Here is an 18,423-nt window from a genome sequence, read left to right as displayed (position 1 = left end):
GAATATGAATTTCCATTCGTAGTTGTTCATTATTATATTGGTCGTGAAACGCATAAAGAGACTTGAGAAAGAAAATTCTCTCAACCACGAACAAGGAGAAGTAAGTAAGTAAGTAAGAGGGGAAGTGGAAATACGTTTGAGAAGAAAATAGAGGAAGCGAAATAGTTGCTCGTTTAACCTTATTATCGAGCGTGTGTTAAAACGAACTAAACAGTGGCGCATCGTGGCGCATAGTGGCGACCCAATTTTCCCTTGCGAATTAAGGATGCATCGAATCCCTCGATCTCTCTCGATTATGTGATATACGTGACCGTAATACCGTTTCTTCTCTGTTGAGTTATCGAATCGTTCCTTCTCCCCTCTTCCTCTCTTCCTCCGGATACGTTTTCAAAAAATGTACAATAATGGCGGATAATGGCGGATGGGAGGAATGATGATAGGGGAGAAGAATGGTGGAAGATAGGGCGATGATCGTATCGTGTCGATGAGTGAATATTTTAATATCTTTTAATGTTATTTGATAGGGTAGAGGAGTGGAGATTGGATTTCGTGGGGTTAAGAAGGAGATGGTGGGTGGAATGATAGTGGATGGGAACGATAGATAGGAATAATGGTGGATGGAAAGTGATGATGGATGGGAATAATAGTGGATGGAAATGGTAGTAAAAATAGAAACGATGGTGGATGGAAACAATGGTGGATGAAGGGGATGAATGGAAACGATGGATAGAAATAATGGTGGATAAAAACGATGATGGATATAATAGTGGATGGAAACGATAATGGTTAAGAATAATGGTAGATGGAAATGATAGTAAAAATAGAAATGGATGGAAACAATAGTGGATGAAGGAGATAAATGGAAACGATGATGGATGGAAACAATGAATGGAAACGATGGTGGATGAAGAGAATGGATAGAAACGATGATGGAAATGATAGTGGATGGAAACAATAGTGAATGGAAACGATGATAGATGAAGAGAATGGATAGAAACGATGGTGAATGGTAATGATGGATAGAAAAAATGGTGGATAAAAACGATGATGGATAGGAACGATGGTGGATAGGAATAATGATGAATGGAAACATAGTAAAAATAGAAATGGATGAAATAAAGATGATGGATGGAAATAATGGTGGATGAAGAGGATGGTAAATGCAAACGATGATGAATGGAAACATTGATGAATGGAAATGATAGTGGATGGGAACGATGGATAGGAATAATGGTGGATAAAAGTGATGATAGATGGGAATAATAGTGGATGGAAAGTGATAGTAAAAATAGAAAAGATGATGGATGAAAATGATAGTGGATGAAGGGAATGAATGGAAACGATGGTGAATGGGAACGATGGATAGGAATAATGGCGGATAAAAGTGATGATGGATGAGAATAATAGTGGATGAAAATGATAATGAGTAATGGTGAATGGAAACGATAGTAAAAATAGAAACGATGATGGATGGAAACAATGGTGGATGAAGGGGATGAATGGAAACAATAGTGGATAGGAATAATGATGAATAGAAACAATAGTAAAAATAGAAACGATGATGGATGGAAATAATGGTGGATGAAGAGGATGGTAAATGCAAACGATGGTGAATGGAAACGATGATGAATGGAAATGATAGTGGAAACGATGGATAGGAATAATGGTGGATAAAAACGTTGATAGATAGCAACGATAGTGGATGGAAATAATGAATAAGAATGATGGTAGATGGAAACGATGGTGAATAAGAATGATGGTAGATGGAAATGATGGTAAAAATAGAAACGATAATGGAAATAATGATGGATGAAGAGAATGATAGATGAAAACAATGATGGATAGGAACGATAATAAAAATAGAAACGATGATGAATGGAAACAATGGTGGATAAAGAGGATGGTGGATGGTGAATGGAAATAATAATAGATGGATAGGAATAATGGTGGATAAAAAACGATGGATGGAACGATAATAGATAGCAACGATAGTGGATGAAAACGGTAACAATAGAAACAATGGATAGAAATAATAGAAATAATAGAAACAATGGATAAAAATTATGATAAATAGCAACGATAATGAATGGAAATGATAGTGGATAAGAATGATGGTGAATGGAAATAAGAGTAGATGGATAACAAAAATAGAAACGATGGATGGAAATAATGGTGCTTGCTACATCTTCCTATGTGCAACCCTACGAAAAAGATAACCAAGATAATCTCAATAATCAAATGATAATCAGAAAAGTATTCCAAGATATATATATTTCACTCATTCAAAGCAAAGGGGAGCAAGTGTGAACATCCGTGGACGTCGAAACTCGACCTGCGTTGCATTCCATTTCGACAATTTGCCACGCCAATGGGTAATGAATTTCGGCTGTTGCCCAGCCGGCCAAGTATAAATAGCGTAAATCACCGATCGTAACTCTGCTTAGGGGCAAACCGTGTCGAATGGAAAGGATGTTGTTCGTGTTGTCCGATTATTGTCCACAAACTCGATGCAATAGAGGGTAAATAGAGAGAAGGGGAAAGGTGTAAGAGGATTGTTTATAATTGGAGGATCTTCGAGCAACGGGATAATCTTTCAATTTTTTTTTTTTCGTTCCAATTCGATCGATTTGTTATTTGTCGATCAAGGTTATCTCGTTTATCTTTTTCTATTCCAAAATTATATATTTGTTGCACGAGATGATATCGAGTTGGATGAGCTTGAATCCCTTCTCCTTGCCAGAATATTTTTTTTTTCGCAATTTGGAAAAAAGCTTTCCCTCCAAGCTTCAATATGTTTCTTTTCTAAGAATGAAACAATTTTATTTACGAGTTATTTATCGTTATAATATATAATATATATATTTATCATTATTTATCAGAGGAATAAGAATATATATATATATATATAATAATTTTAATAATAATAATTATAATAATTATATTAATAATAATAATTTTTATCAGAGGAAAAAGAAGTTTATGAAATATTTCTCTTTAAAATTTTCCCGCTTTAACTTGTAAGATTTTTAACGGAAGCAAGTTTGAACAAGTTTGAACAAGTTTGAACAAGTTTAAACATGTTTTATAATGTCTTGGATGTTTATTTATTCACACTTTAATTTAATTCAATGATTTTTCAATGATTTTGAAGATTTTGATTTTTAATTTATACTCTTTGTATTATTTCCACTCTCATTAATCATAATAACTTGTAAAATTTTCAACGGGAGCAATTGAATAAATGTGAACAAGTTTGAGCAAGTTTAAGCAAGTTTGAACATGTTTTATAACGTCTTGGGTGTTTATTTATTCATACTTTAATTCGATTCAATGATTTTTCAATGATTTTGAAGATTTTGATTTTCAATTTGTACTATTTCCACCCTCATTAATCATAATAACTTGTAAAATTTTCAACAAGAGCAAATTTTAACAAGTTTGAGCATGTTCGAGCATGTTTGAGTATATTTAATAACGTTTTGAGCATTTTATTTATTCATACTTTAATTCGATTCAATGATTTTTCAATGATTCTAAAGATTTTGATTTTCAATTTGTATTGTTTGTATTATTTCCACTCTCATTAATCATAATAACTTATAAGATTTTCAACGAGAGCAAGTTTGAACAAGTTTGAACAAGTCTGAGCATGTTTGATAACGTCTTGAGTGTTTATTCATTTATATTTTAATTCGATTCAATGATTTTTCAACGATTCTGAAGATTTTGATTTTCAATTTGTATTATTTCCATCCTCATTAATCATAATAACTTATAAGATTTTCAACGAGAGCAAGTTTGAACAAGTTTGAACAAGTTTGAGTATGTTTGATAACGTCTTGAGTGTTTATTTATTCATATTTTAATTCAATTCAATGATTTCTCAATGATTTTGAAGATTTTGATTTTCAATTTGTATTATTTCCATTCTCATTAATCATAATAACTTTTAAACTGTAAAATTTTCAACGGGAGCAAGTTTGAACAAGTTTGAACAAGTTTGAGCATGTTTGATGAACGCGTCTTTCATCAACAATTCAACAATCGCTCTCGAAAGCAAAGTTTGAAAACGGACAGTCCTTTAATTTCCCCATCCAGTTAATCGCATAAAATTAATTCTGCGCGCAATCACTGGACGATTATTAGAACGAAAAGTGAAATGAATTTATTATCGTTCACCCGTTAACAACAAATGCCTTTCGAAATGCCCTCTTCAAATCCGTATAAACTTGTTGTAACACGAACGTTCTTGGGTTATCCGTCGATATCCGTGCAAATATATCATTGTCTTCGTATCTTAAAGATCCGTGTGTTTGACTAACGACCTCGATAAACTCGAAAAGCCAAAGATTTCGGAGCATCGAGATACGATGTGATTTATCCGACCCGGTTATCAATCCTTTTCATCGTTGTATGCAATAGTCGCGGTAAGAAAAGAAAGAAAAATCGACGAATCTCTTTCGAGAAATTTCGATAAATTGGAAAATTCGAATAAAGTAAGAATAAAGTGATCGAAATCCTCTCTTCTTCTTTCTAATATTTCGAATATTTATTCACTTAATTTATTTACTTAATTTATTTATTATATATTAATACAATTTATTTACTTTTATTTATTTAATTTATTAATATTTCTAATATTTGTTCGTATTTATTAGAATTGTTCCGACAGAAGAAGAGATCGAGAAAAGATGGAGAAACAGATAATCGAATAATTATTCCAATAAAAATTCCATTACGATTAATCACAACATCAACAGATGTAATTCATTCATGAACAGTTCCATCACTAGGTTAGTTAAAGTTGATGCAGTACCAGGACGAATTAATCAATTAAATTTAATTAATAAATGTCCTGGAATCTTTTTTGGCCAATGTTCAGAAATTTGTAGTATAAATCATAGATTTATACCAATTATAGTTGAATCATTTTTTAAATTGAGTAAATAAACAAATTTAAAAAATTAGTTAATTCAATATAACATTAGTTTGTCAAACTAAAATAAATTTTTAATAAATTACTTTTTAAAATCAAGAAAAAAATCATTAGATGTCTGAATTATAAGAGTTGATCTTTTAAATCAAATATAGTATATATATATATATATATGTAAATACTTCTAATGGGATTTAATTCCCCAAATAATACCTGTAAAATGATTTTTTATCTATTTCATTTATTTATTAGTATTTTACTTATTTATTATGTTAATCAATTCAATATTAATCAAAATCGATCAATACGATCCAAAACGTATTCCATTTCTTTATAAAACCCGATGGTTTTGCAAAAATTGCGAGAAGAAATTATTACAGAATTATATTATAATATTATTATTATATATAATTTTATTATTTTATTATATTATTATATTTTTATTATTATATTACATTATATTATTATATTTTTATTATATTATTATATTTTCATTATTTTATTATATTATATTATATTATAATATTTTTATTATATTATTATATTTTCATTATTTTATTATATTATATTATATTATAATATTTTTATTATTTTATTATTTTTTTTATTTTTTTATTTAAAAAAACAATCGAAGCGATAATCTCGATCTTGCTTCTCGCTTCTCAGTCGATAAGTTTAATTTCCATCTAATTTCTAAACTCTCGTACGAGATTATGTGGATTTCGTTGGAGAGAACGAAGGGAAAATCTCATTTTCGTTGTATATAACGTCACGCGAATTACTCGTCGCGAGTTTCATTAAGAGACCGGTTTAATGATAACAGAGCCGATATTTCCTCGCGATTTGCCGGACGAAACGTAATTGCGGAGGAGGGGGAAGGGTCGTCGTCGTCGCCGTCGCCTCGCCGGATTGCATACATCGAATTTCGTACGTCGTTGTTCCGATCGTTTTATTCGAAGAAATTCTCGAATGCGAAATTAAAAGGCCACCAGATATTCCAAAAGATGAGATGATCGTATAAATTATACGTTTCATTTTTTAATAAATCGAAATGGCGAGTTGGAGAATTTGGGAAAAGCTCGAAGATAATAAATTGAATTTAATGCTAGATTAATTATTTAATTGATTACTTAAATAATTTTTGGATTCGATATTCGAAACGAAATTCGTGTACAAACAATATGTTTTACATTATACATTATACTATATATAATGTATATATAATAATTTCAAAACAAATACATATAATATTCGTACAATATAAGTTACATAATCGAAGATTCTGAAAATTTCCTTTAAACCGATTCAAAATCTACGTACGAAATAAAGTTCTATATTTATCTGCACGAATGACAAGTTTGCTATTATATAATAATTTCAAAACAAGTAATATTCAAATACAATGCAATAAATAACAGTTACGTAATCGAAGACAACTTCACTCTGAAAATATATCAATTTTAAACCGACTCGCAATCTGCACGAAGTTCGAGTCTGTGTCAAATGATAGGTTTGCTATTATATAATAATTTTAAAACAAATAATATTTGATATAATAAATGAGTTACGTAATCGAAGACAACTTCACACTGAAAATGTTTCCTCTTCCCAATTTTCCCAAGCGGAGGAGGAAACGATTGGATAATGAAAAATAAAAACGAAAATAATAGATATCAATTACTCTGGACGCGGGGGGAAGAAACGGAACGGTGGGCGACGCGATGAAACGCACGGTTTGTCTCAAAACGCGGGGAACGCGGGGGACGTACGTGTTTTCACGCGCGAAAAATCGTGCCGGTCGATCGATCGATTTGTCGAAGCGAATTTGACCTTCCGCGTGACCCTGCTCCGCTCCAACACCTCCCCCCTCTCTCGCGATTAATAAAGCGCGATAGCTCGATGTACAGCTTTATGGGACGAGCTTTCCTTTCCTGTTGATATGCTGGACGGAGGAAAAAAGAAGATCGATTTTTATCTTTCTTCTTCTTTAAGATTTTCGCGAAGGATTTAAAATTAATTTTTTTTTTGACATTGAGTTTGGAAATGAAAGGATGGAAAGGAGTTTGATTTACCCTTCGAATTCAAAAGTGGAATAATCGTTAAGCATGTTATGTTGAATTTGTCGAGAAAATTATATTTATTATTATTATGAGTATTATTGCACTTTATACCTCAAAATTTTCCGATCGAATACTATTTTAAAAAGGAGTATAACCTTTCCCTTTAAAATTAACAGAACAATGAAGCGTGAATTTTGAAATCGAGTTTCCATCCTCTAAAATTAGATAAAGAATTCGCCGTTACAACGAAAATGTTACGAATGAATCGAAAAGTGATTACGTTAAATCGATCGATAAAGTTGGACGCACGGTCGATATTAAAAATTCTCGGTTGAATAAGAAAACTTGTTGGCAAATATTTTTCGGAACGCGGTAAATATCGCGTCTAATAAACTGGGAAAGCTTGTTGACACTGTAAACGTCGGCACAGGGGGGGAGAAGGAGGAAAATCGGAAATTTTCGAGTAATATTTTGGCGAAAAGATACGCGATTTATCGGCTATGAATGTTTGCTCGGCTGATGGATATCAGGGTGCGCTCGCAAGATCCGTCGATATTACAGTTAAATAAGAGACAAGGACGAAAAGAGTTTAATAAAAATCTCCATCACGTGAATTATTCGCTCTTCGATGGATCGATTCTGTGTATGAAAAAAAGAAGAAATAAAAAAAGAGAAAAAAAAATTGGAAAATATTGCAATTACAATCGAAACGTAATATACGTTTTCAACAAGGTATTAAAATGGACGGAAAACGTTGGATCGTAATGTTACAAGTATTTAGAAAGGAGAAAACAAAGATAAGTGGCGCGACAGTAGCGCCACTGGACGCCGTGGCTCTTATACGTACAGGATACGTTCGAGAACGAAGCTATGGAGAGATATTTCTTTCTTTCGCGAGTGAAAATTACGTGCGAGTTTAACATCCGAAGGGAAGAGTGTTGTTCTTAAGTGTATTTTTTCGTAAGTGAAAATTACGATGAAAGTGAACGTTCGAGAATAATATCCAATAATCATTTTAACCAAAAGTATCGCTTAAAATCGAGAATTGCTTTTAAGAGTATTATACACTGGGCTCGGTGGAAATGAATAATTTCTTTCACTCTCGGCCGTCCACTCGCGAAAAATAATTCCCTTAGAGCGATGGAGAGGTTTTTTTTTATTTATATATACTCGCAAATCTTGCCACCAATTTTTCTTTTCCTTTCCTTCCTTGTCTCTGAACGTTTCGCTTCCTTCCTTACTTCTCGGACATCGGGCGTAAATCTTTCACGTAGAGAGGGGGAAGAGATTTGCTGTGAACGTCGATGCGCATTCGTGGCGACCAGGATAACCAACCACATAGTATCCAAGTTACTTCTCCTAGTATTTTCTTATTTTCCCTGACCTCTCCGAAGCCTCTCTCTCTCTCTCTCTCTCTCCCCTCGCCTACTTTCTCTCGAGAACCACGTTTCTTCGAAGCGAAGGTAAATAAAAACCGAGCCCAAACGATGAAAAACGCCGATGGATAGTGTGCTGCTACAGTGGGGAACGGACGGAGGGATATTTATCGGCGCGGGGCATTCTCCATTCGACCATCGCTTTGAGAATATTTTTCTTCGTTATACGAAATCCAACAGGCGGAAATCGATTGGGAATTAACAGTTCATCACGAGGGAGCAGGATTATAACCGATAATTTCGAGATACGTGTACGTAACACGTATTTCGCAATACGTGTTATCCCGTGTAATTTGTTTGCATTGTGTGTGCATTGTATACGATTATAATTCCAAAAGTTTATTACCATATTTACTTCATTCTCTCGTTCACAATGAAAAATCCATATATATATATATATATATATAGAGAGAGAGAATATTTTTGAAATTAACTATACACGTATAGCCATTTATATATTACTGCTAAAACTAAATCATGATAAAATCGACCATTTCATACTAATTCAAAATTAAATTCGATCATGCCCGTTGAAATCGTAAAATTTCCAAAATGTTTGTCAAAATTAAATTTATTATTCGAATTATTGATTCATCGTACGTAATTTCGTATTTAAATAATCAAAAAATATGATGTTGAAATCGAAATATTTATTGAAACGAAGAAAGAGAAATCACGGATATTTGTCTCTTCTTTCCTGTATTTTTCTTCGTGAAAATTTTCGAGAGGCGTATAATTCACGAGGGAATAGGGCAAAAAAAAAAAACGAGGGCGGGTGGACGGATAGTTTGGAGGACGAAAGAAAAGTCAGGACAGGATGATTGTAGGCGAACGTGAAAGGGGCTTTTCTGTAAGAGAATTCGCAAATATTTTCACGTGCGGAAGCTCCTATAATCCCGCCTGAGACGGTCGCTTCCGACCGGGTGCGCGCGCATCGATAACACGTACACACGGCCAATACACTGCTACGACTCGACACTGGCAAGAAATCATCGTGAGTTTTTGTATGAAAAAGAAAAATTTAGCCATATTTTTCACGAACTTTTATTTTAAAAGGCTTTTAAAAGACGAAAAATTAATTATTGTATGTTCTTACCAAGTACATTGGATCGTATACTGTTTCATGTTTAGAAATATCACAATGAGAATAAAAATATTATAAAAAGATTACGAGGAGGTTATGAGCGAATCGATGCGCGCGCATCGATAATACGTACATGGCTAATACACGGCTACGACTCGACACTGGCAAGAAATCATCGTGAGTTTTTGTATGAAAAAGAAAAATTTAGCCATATTTTTCACGAACTTTTATTTTAAAAGGCTTTTAAAAGACGAAAAATTAATTATTGTGTATGCTTTTACAAATACATTGGAACGTATACTGTTTCATGTTTAGAAATCTCACAATGAGAATAAAATATTATAAAAAGATTATGAGGAGGTTATGAGCGAATCGATGCGCGCGCATCGATAACACGTACACACGGCCAATACACTGCTACGACTCGACACTGGCAAGATATCATCGTGAGTTTTTGTATGAAAAAGAAAAATTTAGCCATATTTTTCACGAATTTTTATTTTAAAAGGCTTTTAAAAGACGAAAAATTAATTATTGTATGCTCTTATTAAATACATTGGATCGTATACTGTTTCATGTTTAGAAATTTCACAATGAGAATAAAAATATTATAAAAAGATTACGAGGAGGTTATGAGCGAATCGATGCGCGCGCATCGATAATACGTACATGGCTAATACACGGCTACGACTCGACACTGGCAAGAAATCATCGTGAGTTTTTGTATGAAAAAGAAAAATTTAGCCATATTTTTCACGAACTTTTATTTTAAAAGGCTTTTAAAAGACGAAAAATTAATTATTGTGTATGCTTTTACAAATACATTGGAACGTATACTGTTTCATGTTTAGAAATCTCACAATGAGAATAAAATATTATAAAAAGATTATGAGGAGGTTATGAGCGAATCGATGCGCGCGCATCGATAATACGTACATGGCTAATACACGGCTACGACTCGACACTGGCAAGAAATCATCGTGAGTTTTTGTATGAAAAAGAAAAATTTAGCCATATTTTTCACGAATTTTTATTTTAAAAGGCTTTTAAAAGACGAAAAATTAATTATTGTGTATGCTCTTACCAAGTACATTGGAACGTATACTGTTTCATGTTTAGAAATTTTACAATGAGAATAAAAATATTATAAAAAGATTATGAGGAGGTTATGAGCGAATCGATGCGCGCGCATCGATAATACGTACATGGCTAATACACAGCCACGATTCGATGCTTCACGTTCGTAACAAATTACCGTGAATTTTTATATCAAAAAGAAAAATTTAGCTATATTTTTCACGAATTTTTATTGGACTTTAGAAGACGAAAAATTAATTACTCCATACTCTTACCAAGTACACTGAATCGTATACCGTTTCATGTTCAGAAATTTCAATGAGAATAAAAATCTTATAAAAAGATTATGAGGAGGTTATGAGCGAGTCGATGCGCGCGCATCGATATACGTATGGCATACACAGTTACGATTCGACGCTTCGCATTGGCAAGAAATTATCGTGAGTCTAAGAAAAATTAATTACTCTATATTCTTACCACGTATTGCGTCGTATACTGTTTCATGTATCAGAATTTGAGAATAAAAATATTATAAAAAGATTACGAGGAAGTGCATTTCACAAAAATAGTAAAATATAATCGAATAATTCGTTCTTTAAAAATGGTCAACGATCTTTCAAGGATCTCCACCCGCCATATTTTTTCTCGTCTCTCCATTCCAAACCTCGACGTTTCGAAAGTTTTTGCCGCGGAAATTCGGCACGAAAAAGAATTAGACCGATCGCGGGCGAGTGTTCGGCCTTCGTTCGCTGGAACTTCACCAACTTTTAGAGTTTAAAAAAAAAACCTTTGGAAATGGCTGGAGGAAAGAGGTCGAAACAGACAAAAAAAAAAAAAAAAATGGAACGATAAGAAAAATAGAAGATGAGAATCGATCGTGTTACGAATTATTTTCTATCGAAATAACCAAATATACAGATATTCTTCCCACAATTTCATAATTTCAAAACTCGAATATTATTCGATACTTTTATGATATACATTACGCATCATCATACGTTAACTTTCTCTCATATTCTATATAAATGAATAATAATAATAATAATAATAATTATTATTATTATTATTATTATATAATAAAACTCTGTATTAATTTTCATCCTCGCATAAAAATAACAACATATAAAAATATACAGGAAAAAGTGTTCTTTCGCTACATTTCACGATGACATCCACTAAAATCCGATATCTCGATTTGTTATTTCCTCTTTCATCTCCATAATCAAAACACGAAAAAGGAAAAAAAAAACTCTCCTCTCCATCTTTTCGATCTTTATCGAATTTCGCGACATTTCCACGATAAAGGTATCATATGACTTTCAATCTTTTGATTCTCAAACGATTCTCGTGCGAAACTTCCTCCTCCCACTCCTCTCTCTCCCCTCCCTCTCTTCCACCGGTCTCCGCGCGTTTTCGAGGCGGGAGGAGAGGGGGGCTGGCTGGCTGTCGAACCGCAAGAATCGCGAAGCATAAACAACCGCGATCCAGCAAAGGGGTGTGGCCCCTCCTCTCAGAGCTCTTCAATATGCCGGCCCAGTCGATAAAGCCGAGCTTCTTCTCTCCCTTTTACCTTCTTCGTCTTCGTCCATCACAGCTCTTTCTCTCTCTTTCTCTCTCTCTCCTTCATTCGCGGAGGATAGAAATGGTGCATCATTCGAAATACGAAATTCTTTCGTGATTGAACGAAGAAAAAAAATTATTAGACGTATAATTTCAATAATTAAACAATTTTTCTATAAAAAATATTATACGTTTGTTGTAACGAATTATTAACAACAATTGAAAAACATTGGAAAATTATATTGTAGCGTTGGTTTTAAGCGTGGACAGGTTCGAGCAATGTTGAAGAAGGTGTATTGAATATTATAGTTTTTTATCGATAAAATATTCACATTCCATTCTGTGGGATATATATCGCTTGGATTTGTTCATGCAGCTCAGTTGATTGGTCAGTGTTTCTTGAAATTATTCAAAAAATCTTCAAGTTTACAGATGTTATATTTTTGAGACACCCTGTATGTATTCAAATATATAAATTCATTTTTAATATATTCGATATTTTTGGAGATCAATTGCAAAGCGAGTAGAAAAATTTATACGAAAATTGAGATTTATTTATTCAATTATAAGCATTCTAAGTTACGATAAACATCGGTGAAGAAACAAAAAAGTTAGGTTATGTTTACAACGTGTACTATACTTTGAATGTTTTGCGTCTCTTTTTTTTTACATATCCGTAAATTTTTATTACATTTAAATTTCGCATAAACGAATGCATTAACAGTCAACTTTAATCTCTAACTCGACGAATAAGTTTCGATATTTTTGTACAGCTTTACAATTGTCCTTCTAAACGCAGCGTCCATCTGTACGTGAATCAAGCGCTTTACTTATAATTCGCAAATTAATCCAAATTGTCGATTGTCGCTTGTTTATCGTTCCAAATTTCAATTCGAGGAAAATTAGTGAAATAATAAATCCCGAGTAGAATATAATTTCAATTTTAACAACGGAATTAATTTGAACGGAAGTTTAATAACGCAATAGAGGAGACCTGCTTTACCGATTGACGGGACAATTTAGGAACAATTTTGAAACGTTAATGGAGAAACGTCATTACAATTCGAAAATCATTGGATTCGAAGGTGAACGTGTTGTTGCACCGTAGTGATTTACGTATATTGGAAATAATAATTGGAAAGCAACGAATCTTTTCTCCTCAATTTTCCACCTTAATTCAATCAATCAATTACTTCAAAACAAACTTCAACTTAACCTCAAAATTAATTTCTCGAGTTAATTTTTTCTGAATTAATCTGAAATTTTTTTTAATTTAATTTTTTCAAGGTTTTGAAATAAATTTGAGCATTTAATTTACACAATCTCGTGAATAAGAAAATTTGGGAAATGGAAGATCGATATATCGCGTGTCATTAATGTAATGTCGATGTATTAAATTTGTTACCATCTGAGGCATGGTAATTTCATTAGTTGACACGCACTTAAGACTGGTATCAGAAATTCAGTGATACGTACAGTTATGTATATATAATTAATTGTTCATAAATGTTCTGTAAATGGGAAATACGCGATTCAAAATGAAATGGGGAAGGCAACAAATTACACGATACTGTATTCGTACGTCATTTGAATATTTCATTAGATACGTGAGGCAGAGGATGATGTTCATTTTAGAGAAATAAATTACTGCAATTTTAAACGCGCGGAACGAAAGATTCATTTCACGATGAAAGATTCGGAAAAGTTATATTCTTTTTCGACCAAAGTTTATATTCCAGAGATCGAAAGATATTGAAAGACAAAAAAAAAATTTGCGTGGAAAAATTCACGATTTTCAAATATGATACAGGAAGGAAAAAAGAAAAGATACAAACAATCTCTCTCTAGAATTTTTAACAAAAATATTTTTATTTTTCTCTCCCTCTTTTAAAAAAATAAAATTAAACGGCGAATATCAATCGTAAAATTCCAAAAGATATTAAAAAGTATCTTCAAAAATTTTCAAGTATAATACAAAAAGAGATAAAAGATACAAAAGTAAGAGAATCATTCTCTTCCTTTTCATAATTTTCCAAAATTATTCCAATTCTTTTCTTCTCTCTCTATCTTTCAAAAACTTTCAAACCAAAATTAAACTTTCAAACTTTCAAAATTCAATCACAAAAAGATATTAAAAAATATCTCCAAAAATTTTCAAGTATAATACAAAAAGAGATAAAAGATACAAAAGTAAGAGAATCATTCTCTTCCTTTTCATAACTTTCTAAAATTATTCCAACTCTTTTCTCTCTTTCAAAAACTTTCAAACCAAAATTAAACTTTCAAACTTTCAAAATTCAATCACAAAAAGATATTAAAAAATATCTTCAAAAATTTTCAAATATAATACAAAAAGAGATAAAAGATACAAAAGTAAGAGAATCATTATCTTCCTTTTCATAACTTTCCAAAATTATTCCAACTCTTTTCTTCTATCTCTCTTTCAAAAACTTTCAAACCAAAATTAAACTTTCAAACTTTCAAAATTCAATCACAAAAAGATATTAAAAAATATCTCCAAAAATTTTCAAGTATAATACAAAAAGAGATAAAAGGTAGAGACAAAAGTAAGAGAATCATTCTCTTCCTTTTCATAACTTTCCAAAATTATTCCAACTCTTTTCTCTCTTTCAAAAACTTTCAAACCAAAATTAAACTTTCAAACTTTCAAAATTCAATCAAAAAAAGATATTAAAAAATATCTCCAAAAATTTTCAACTGCAAATATAATACAAAGATAAAAGATAAAAAATAAAAAATACAAAAGCAAGAGAATCAATTCTCTTCCTTTTCACAACTTTCCAAAATTATTCTCTCATTCTGTCTCTCTCTCTCTCTCACGAAAACTTTCCAGCCCAAAAGTTAAGCGGAGGAGTGTCAATCGCAAAGGCGATCGTAGCCAGAAACTCGAGACTTGGAATTAAGTTCCCCCCTCGAACGTATTCTAAGGGAGGGGAAAGCCAGCTTTGTTCGCTTCATTCATCCACGATCTTGGAAAACCTTGGTCTAGGTCCCGGCGATGACGTTATAACGCAATAATTCAGAGGCTCTCGCCGTTGGGGGAGTTTACGCTCCCGGCCACGATCGTGTGTAATTCGCAGCTGCGAGACCCTACTCGGCTAATAGTACTACTCCCTGTATTACCGACCGATAAATGCTTCGAACACGGCGCGCGGCCATTTTACACTTAACCTCACTTTTTTTCTCCAAGAGGAATCAGAAATTTTTCCAATCCTCCTCCTCTCTTTTACTTGAAATTTTCCAAAAATTTGAAAAACTACTTTCTCAATTGTATTATCATTATTACAGATATTAACGCCGTGTATATGCACGGAATCGGAAAATGTACAATTCGTGCTCAACGAAAAGTCTGCGTCCGCAGACATCTTCGAATATAAACGAACCGTTAGATTTTTTTCTAACTAATGAACTTATTGATGAAATAGTGCGCGAAATAAATAATTTTGAAATAAAAAAATTAAAATTTGCTCTACTTGCTCTGACAAGGATGCATCTTGGTGATTGCTTTTTTTTTTTTTGTATTAGTATTAAGAGGGATGAATTATATCAGCATCACATTGTGTAAGATTAATAAAATCGAAAGTGTTTCTCTTTGAATGAACGTGCATTATTGCATTTAACCAAGACAAGACGTCACATTACGTCTATTTCGCACAATCTTTCTTTTTTTTTTTTATTATTTATCAGAAATGAAAAAAATATTCTTTTTCTTTTCTTTTTTTCTTTCACAAATTTTCTTCTCACATTATTAGAATAAATTCTAACAACAACAAGTTCACAGATATTTTATAATAATTATAATCAACATCAAAACAAATAATCAAAAATAATAAACGATCGTAAAATAATTGAACAAAATAATCAAAAGCCTTACCTTTAAAAATTTGCACAAAATTTAATTTTAACGCGCCCCTTAAAAATTTTCCCTCCGATCGATTATTTCCTTGCCACAGTACGATATAAAAATTACACCGATTTATTTACCCAATATTTCTCTCGGCCATTGCCATCTCTACGCCACGCCCCCTTTCTCCCAAAGATTAACAGAATTATTACCGGCACGCGAGCCGCTCGACATCCTCCTCTCCCCTCCCCTCCCCGCGTCCGAAATTATTCAACGAACGCTTAGCGACGGCCGGCTACTTTAATTAGGCCTCCTCGACGAGAAAAGAAGAGAAACGAATTAAAAAATTTGCGCGCACAGCGAAAAAAGCACCACGTTTGCCGAATGCTCTTTTGGATATTTTTGTTTCTTTCTCTTCTTCTCTCGAAGAAGAATCAATCGAAGAGGATTTGATCGAGTAAGATATTCGAGGGTTTGTTGTTTCGCCAAACGCGATATCTCGAGGCGCGAACTCATACATCGTAGTCGGTGGTTCGAGTTGCGTCATTTAACTCGATGTTACGAGCTTTGCTCTACGAAAGAACGGATGGTAAGAAAGATTGAATTTATTATTCGTTATTATCGACTCTAGATGTCGTTGATATATACTTCTGACGAATGTCAAGATCGTAAAGTTTATCGAGATTAAGATTGTATTTGTAAAGTTAAAATTGTTTATACAATACAAAATGAAATATTTTTTTTTTTCCTTTTTTTTTTTTCTACAAATTTCCTTTTCTACGAATGAATTTTAATAAAGATTATTGAAAAAAAGAAAAAGAAGAACGGTCGATTTTTGAACGATAATTAATATATGTGTTAAATTAAATTTTTCTGATCTTCTCTTTTCTTATCTTACTTCTTCTTTTTTTGAAGTTACTCTTTGAATCTTTGAATCCTTTGTCGTCAACAATTTTTTCGTATAATTTTTTATAACAGAATGGTCGATTTTTGAGTTCCTCCACTTTCTAATCGAAATATTAAATTTCTCTATCGTATTTTTCACTTTTTCAAAGTTATTTCTTTGAACATGATCCTCTTCAAAAGTAGTCAACAACTTTTCATATAATTTTTTATACGAGAATAACCGATTTTTGAGTTTGTCTTTTATAATATTAAAATCATAAAGTCATTTTTTAATCGAATATTAAATTTCTATATTTCTTCTTCAAAGTTATTTTTTGAATCCTCCAAGATCATCTTCTTCGTCGTCAACAATTTTTCGTATAATTATTATTATAATTTTATAATTACATATATATAAAATCAAAATTGAAGGATTACTAAAAAAAAAAAAAAAGGAAGAATGGTCGATTTTTGAATTCGTATAACATTAAAAGAGCCTCATAAAAAAAATCTCCACTTTCTAATCGAATATTAAATTTTTCAATACTATATTTCTTCTTCAAAATTATTTTTTGAATCCTCCAAGATCATTCTCTTCGTCGTCGACAATTTTTCATATAATTTTATACATATATATATATATATATATAAAATCAAAATTGAAAGATTATTGACTAAAATTATTAATAAAATTATTATTAATAAATCATTAATAAATTGACTAAAAAAATGAAGAATGATCTCCATTTTCTAATCGAATATTAATTTTTTTCTGCGCTCTATATTTCTTCTTCAAAATTATTTTTTGATTCTTCCAAAATCATCCTCTATACATATCCCTAATTTTTTCCAAAATTATACATATATATAAAATCAAAATTGAAGCATTGCTAAAAAAAAAAAAAATGGAAGATTAGAAATTAGAATTAATTTCTAATCGAATATTAATTTTCTTAGCTCGTTAATTTTTCTTCTTCAAAATTATTTTTTGATTCTTCCAAGATCATCCTTTTCGTCGTCGACAATTTTCCAAAAGCGCGACAAAGGAATACAGAATTATTCGTATTATTCGAATATCACGGACAATTAAACATGTAAATTTCGATGCTGATTCGAGCCATAGAAAAATCGATTAGAATCGTTACGGATGGAAAATCATCTGCTCGTTTTCCCGCCTTTTTTCATTTTCGAATTTTCAACCGTTTCGATTCGCGCAAAACGAGAAAGTTCCTTTTTTTCTTTTACTCGTACAGAATCGTACAGAATTTGTCTCGAAAATTTGCCCATTTATTCGCGATGCTGATAAATTTCACCGAATGGAACCAAGGAGCAAGAAAAATGACACGATTTTTTTTCAACTCCGTAAAAGCTAAACGGAGGAGCGAGAGGGGCGTGCAGCGGTAAATCTAACTCTGCTCAGGGAATGGAACTGTGCTATAATTTTACTTAAAGTTATTTCAACGTGTGTAATTGCAATCGAATTACAAGAGAGAGAGAAATGAAAGAAAATTATTTTATGC

At 32.1% G+C, this 18,423-nt stretch overlaps 1 protein-coding gene across 16 annotated transcripts in view; it reads right to left on the bottom strand.

The window, feature by feature from the left end:
- Positions 1-18,423, bottom strand: part of LOC408874 — a 229,536-nt gene that overhangs the window by 93,425 nt on the left and 117,688 nt on the right. The window lies entirely within an intron of this gene.

This window comes from Apis mellifera, linkage group LG6 (genome assembly GCF_003254395.2).
Source record: "Apis mellifera strain DH4 linkage group LG6, Amel_HAv3.1, whole genome shotgun sequence".
NCBI lineage: Eukaryota > Metazoa > Arthropoda > Insecta > Hymenoptera > Apidae > Apis > Apis mellifera.
Note: the sequence above shows the minus strand (reverse complement) of the source record. Positions and strands in the feature narration are given on the sequence as shown.